We start from the raw sequence: 6,000 nt of genomic DNA, 5'->3' as shown, positions 1-6,000 counted from the left end.
TTTTACTGTTCTATATGGTGCTGGTATATGATAGTGTAATGCTGGATAAGGGTAGAGAAAGTAAATGGAACAAGAATATTTGATTATTTGCAGACTCAATGTGAATTTAAAAAAAGTAGTAAACCACCTGTTGTTCTTAATTGTTGATTTTAAATAAGTATGCTTTAATGTCTTTAGTAAATGTTTCTTTGGTAAATGTTTTATAAGATAAGGATGAAAAATAATCAATGATGTCAATTCAAAACAATAAATATCAATAATCTACTGCAATATAACCTTGTTTCATTTTATTTTTTCACTGATAAACATGATTTATGCCCCGTGCCTTCATTATAATGTATTTTTAAAACAAAACACATCTTCAGAAAAAAAAAATGACACTTACTTTGTTAAATGTTGTCTAACAGTGGTAAATGGCAACCATTAATCATATATATTATTTATATTGTTCATAATTGAGAAAAAGATTTTTGCATACATTTTCATTTCCGGAGTGTTTTAAATTCCCAATAATATTCTGGGTCTCAGGGCCGTCCCTAGGATTTTGGTGGCCCTAAACAAGTCTGTGGGCTTGGTTTGAGCAAGGGGGGGGGGGGGGGGGGGGGGGGTATGGCTTCTTACATTACATTGTTATGAAATATTCTGTTGCCATTCCATTTAAAACTTATACCACTAGTTCCGTGATAGGGGATGAATAATGTAATTACGAAAATAACGTTATTTACCTTAGATAAACATTGGATCGTGTGGCCCCCCCTCATGGTCGTGTGGTCCCCCCCTAGTGGTTGTGACCCTAAACAACCGCATAGAGCGTTTATGCCACGGGCCGGCCCTGCTGGGTCTATTTGACCCAAGCTAACAGTTTCACAGGAGCTAATAATAATAAAGAGAACACAAGGGTTAAAGCTGCTTTATCCAAGACTCAATCTGCAATGCATGCTAAATTTTATTCGTATGAAACAGATAACCCCCTGTGAGCTTTCATGTTTTGTCTTGATACACCATAACATTTGAATGCATTACAGTAAAATATCATTCTCTTCTACCCAAATTCAAAGTACTGTATTATAATGCAAAAATTATTTTTTTATACTTATTTTCCAATTTACAAGTATTCACCCTCCTCAAGCAAAAACATAGTATACTTAAGTGTATTAAAAATATATAATTTATGTACATAAAAATGTACTTATAGTTTTTGTGCTTAAAGTATGCTTAAAATTGAATTTTTAATAGTATATTACCAAACATATACAGTACAAGGCCAAAAGTATGTGGACACCTGACATCCACCATATCATCCGAAATTAAGGGCATTAATAAGGAGTTTGTCCACCCTTTGCTGCTATAACAACCTTCACTCTTCTGGGAAGGCATTATACTAGATGTTGGGGCATTGCTGCAGGGATTTGCTTCCATTCAGCCAGAAGTACATTAATGAGGTCGGGCACTGATTGAGCGATTAGGCCTGTCTTGCAATTGGCTTTCCAATTGATCCAAATGGTGTTGGATGGGGTTGAAATCAATGCCCTGTGCAGGCCAGTCAAGTCCTTCCACACTGTTCTTGACAAAACAATTTTGATACGGACCTTGCTGTGTGCCCAGGGGCATTATCATGCTGAAACAGGAAAGGGCCTTCCCCAAACTGTTGAGAAAGCAATGACTCACCTAGAATGTGATTGCATGCTGTAGCATTAAGATTTGCCTTCAGGGGTGTCCAGATACTTTTGGTCATATAGTATATGATTCAGTTGTACTTCAACAGACTTAAAAATAAGTATACTAAATTGCACATACTTATAGTGGTATTTTAGTATACTTATAAAAATGATACTTTTGTTTAAATTGTACTTTAGTGTACTTCAAGTAAGTATACTAAATTGCAAGTGGTATATTAATGTACTGATAAATAGTATACTTTATTTTCAGTCTTAGATAGCATACTACAAGTATATTTTCTGAAAGAAAAATAAAAATTATTCTTTTGAGCATTACATTACATTACAGGCATTTGGCAGACGCTCTTATCCAGAGCGACGTACAAGTGTATAACCATAACCAGGAACAAGTATGACGAAAAAGAGAGAAGTACCGGTCCAAGTGCAGGGAACAACCGCATAGTTCAACTTGGACCCTGAAGGTTAAACTGTTTAACACTAACACAAACGAGAACAGCAACAACGCAGTCTATGCAAAAATACAAGCAGTAGTTAAGACAGTTAATGCACCTAAGTCACCTACAAAACAGCTACCTAGTTACAACCCTAAGCTTACAGTCATTTACAGGGAGGTAGGGAGGGATGGGGAGAGGTGCAGCCTGAAGAGGTGGGTCTTCAGTCGTCGCTTGAAGTGGGTCAGTGTCTCAGCTGTTCTGACCTCCACGGGGAGGTCATTCCACCATCGTGGGGCCAGAACAGACAGGAGACGTGTTCGGGAAGCGCAGGTGCGAAGAGGGGGAGGTGCCAGGCGTCCTGAGGTAGCAGAACGGAGGGGTTTGGCTGCCATGTAGGGTTTGAGCAGAACACAGTTCAATCAAATTTTATTTATATAGCGTACTTCACTGTCACAATACGCTTCATAGACAACCCAGGCTAACAGACAAATTGTGCACTTCGTCTGCTTGAAGTGTATTTGCAATTAAACATGACATACCTGAACCGTAATAACAAAAATTTATTTTCTTAAAGTTTCGTAAAAAACGCTAAATTAATGGAGATGCCGGGGATTGAACCCGGGGCCTCATACATGCGAAGCATGCGCTCTACCACTGAGCTACATCCCCACGTGATGCTGTATGCCAGTAAAAGTTGATAAATACAGCGCTGCCGGAATCGAGTGAAATTTAATGAAAAGAACGATATGTGCTAAAGTAGCACCGATTGTTCTCATAAGAATTTAGGAAACCTCGAAACACATACACCCTTAAGTTAATGCTCAACATATTGCTTAATGCAAACAAGAACTAATTAGAGTTACCAAGATGCAGCTAGTACTGCGACGTTAAAATATCGTCTAGATCACTGGTTACAGTTGCAGAGGTTTTCAAAGTGTAAGGCGGACCTCCCCAGGGGGGCGCCAGAGACTGAGTTGCAATGGAGGCGTGGGGACGTAATGGTGAATAGGCACGTACTCGCAACAGAACGATTGAACAAATGAGCGAGCAATAGGCTACAGAAAGCGTGCTAAAACAGAAGAAATAAACCGACGTGAAAATTACTGTGAAAATAAAATCTCTCAAGTTGTTTTGAGTGGCTCTCAATTTTGAGCTGTCTGTCCCTTTTGAACTAGACTACTGCTAGAAAAATCAAGAGGTCAGTAAAGATGTATTTTTTCTTTACCAGTTAAACGATTTTTTAAAACCCAACACAATTAAAATGAATTCGTAGTTAGTAGGCTAAACCGTTGAAATGTTATAGTTTTGATGGTTGTAATATTATTACGTCGGTCTGTGATCACTGGCATCGCTGGATATGTTTTCTATGTGCATGTCAAAGGCTAAAACAGGATCAATGTTAACACCAAGGTCTTTCACAGCCGTATGTGGTACTGCCAAACAACCATCACAACTTAGAGTAAGAGAACACATTTCCTCCCTTAGTATTTTGGGACGTGAAACCAACATTTCGGTCTTATATGATTTCAAGAATAGAAAATTAGAAAGCATCCAAACCTGTATGTCTGCAGAACAGGCCTCTAACTGTGACTGCAGTAGTGCTTTGACAGTTTTCAGTGAAATATATATCTGTGTATCATCTGCATAGCAGTGGAACTCTATGCCACGTGCCTGGATTGCCAATGGGTAGCATATATAATGAGAAAAGTACTGGTCCTAGCACTGATCCTTGTGGAATACCATATTTCATTGCTGTGTAACTGGACTCTTCTTTTAATTTAACAAAATGTTTCTTGTCACATAAGTATGATCTGAACCATGCGAGTGCCTGTCCAGGAAGTCCAACACAGGCCTGGAATCTGTCCAATTGAATTTCATGATCTATTGTATCAAAATCTGCATTCAGGTCAAGAAGTAGAAGAACAGACACAGTTATGGTCGGCTGACAATAGTAAATCATTAGTAACCTTAAAAAATGTGGTTTCAGTGCTGTGGCAGGGTCTACACCCTGATAGGAATATTTCATGGATACCGTTTGAGCTAAGATATGCACTAAGTTGCTTAGCAACAGTTTTCTCCAATAATTTCTATAAAAACAGAAGGTGTCAAAATAGTCTATAGTTTTCTATTTTGTCAGGTTCAAGATTTGGTTTATTCAGTAATGGCTTAACTGCCACCTTTAGTGACTCAAATATATTCAGTTACTAGGGATGTGTTAATGCAGGTGCTGGCCCAGTAGGGGAAAGAGTTCTTTAACCAAATTTGAAGGAATTAGATTGAGCAGACAGGTAGTCAGTTTTGAGGACATAACTAGTTCAGAAAGCTCATCCATGTTAATGGGTGTAAAACAGTTCAGTGCCACTGAACACATCTTCCTGTTGCAGCCAAGCACTGGGCTGTTTATTTATACTGGCAGGAGTAATGTATAAAAAGGATACAGTTTGGATATCCGGTCTCTAATTGCCTCAATCTTCTGATCGAAAAAAAAATGTAAATGGTAAATGGACTGCATTTATATAGCGCTTTTATCCAAAGCGCTTTACAATTGATGCCTCTCATTCGCCAGAGCAGTTAGGGGTTAGGTGTCTTGCTCAAGGACACTTCGACATGCCCAGGGCGGGGTTTGAACCGGAACCCTCCGACTGCCAGACAATCGGTCTTACCTCCTGAGCTATGTCGCCCCCTGTAAAATACTTCAGGGCCCCTCATGGTGTCATTTTACCAAGGAGTATGATTTTTCCATGGAAAATTTCTTCTTTTTAGAGTGCTGAGAAGATCAACTGTGCTTCTCAGAGTAAGAGTTAACAATTAGTCAATTGGTCCAGTGATAATTCATCAGCTTTTTTGTCACTGGAGAGGAATGACTGCAGTAGCATATTTATAAACTTTGGAATGACCTCAAGGTTTTATGATTGGCTGTAATAATTTTGAGACTTTAAGGCAAGATGGTAGCGTGGCCGAGCGGTCTAAGGCGCTGGATTAAGGCTCCAGTCTCTTCGGGGGCGTGGGTTCGAATCCCACCGCTGCCAAGATAACATTATTGTAACTGATTTACATAATAGGTATGGATGCCTTTGGTTGTGTTGTAAAATACCAAAAAAAACGAAAAGGTCTCAACCTAAAGGTTCCAGGTCCAGGTAGGACACTGCAGTTGCACACTTGAACAAGGAACTTAACCTGCATTGCTTCAGTATATATCCAGCTGTATAAATGGATGCAATGTAAAAAAATGCTGTGTAAGTCTGCTAAATGCCTATGATGTAAGTGGGTTGGATGCCTTGAAAGTAATAAGGACATGATCGGATAGTACAGGGTTGTGAAGTGAAGTAAGATTTACAACATTGATACCATGGGACAGCAACAAATCCAGGTATGGCTACGGTACTGAATAGGCTCTCGAACATTCTGTACAAAACCAACAGAGTCAATAATAGAGGCAAAGGCTGTTCCTAGATCAACATATTCACATGCATGTTAAAATCACTAACAATCACAACCTTATTACAACCGTAAAAGCAAGGTGTGACAAAAACTTGAGGAAAACAGACACGAGGAAAAAGGACAGCGTGCTACCACTTATTTTAGCCAGATCAGGTTACAGTACAGGTACACAGTTCATAGTAAGAACTTAAAAAGAGGAAAATGTATTTCCTCACTTAGGTGTTAAACTCAAAGTGGACTAATAAATAGCTGCAACGCCACCCCCTCTGCCTGACCGACATGAGCACACTTCAAGTGCAACATTCATCAGGTCTTAGCCAAGTTCCAGTCAGACACAGTACATTGAGATTATGGTCTATGGTCTTAGATGTCCGATTTTTAAGAGTGATTCACTACAGCTAGTAGCAACATAACATGCTTGTATAACAGTGAGGTTATCCAAATTA

General features: G+C 39.1%; 1 protein-coding gene and 2 non-coding genes across 3 annotated transcripts in view; 2 read left to right on the top strand and 1 right to left on the bottom strand.

Annotated features, from left to right (window-relative positions):
- Positions 1 to 2,710: 2,710 nt before the first annotated feature.
- trnaa-cgc (transfer RNA alanine (anticodon CGC)) lies at positions 2,711 to 2,782 on the bottom strand. Its single transcript has one exon. It is a non-coding gene; the product is annotated as a tRNA-Ala (tRNA).
- Positions 2,783 to 4,889: 2,107 nt separating this feature from the next.
- Positions 4,890 to 6,000, top strand: part of si:dkey-6n21.12 (schwannomin-interacting protein 1) — a 178,923-nt gene continuing 177,812 nt past the window's right edge. Inside the window, exon 1 of the mRNA XM_064328506.1 lies at positions 4,890 to 4,895. The gene's annotated coding sequence lies outside the window, so the exon portion shown is untranslated. The remainder of the gene's footprint in view (positions 4,896 to 6,000) is intronic.
- Positions 5,061 to 5,142, top strand: trnal-aag (transfer RNA leucine (anticodon AAG)). Its single transcript has one exon. It is a non-coding gene; the product is annotated as a tRNA-Leu (tRNA).

The sequence above is a fragment of the Anguilla rostrata genome, chromosome 3, assembly GCF_018555375.3.
Source record: "Anguilla rostrata isolate EN2019 chromosome 3, ASM1855537v3, whole genome shotgun sequence".
Lineage (NCBI taxonomy): Eukaryota > Metazoa > Chordata > Actinopteri > Anguilliformes > Anguillidae > Anguilla > Anguilla rostrata.
The sequence above is the reverse complement of the archived record's forward strand: the minus strand, read 5'-3'. Positions and strand labels throughout refer to the sequence as shown.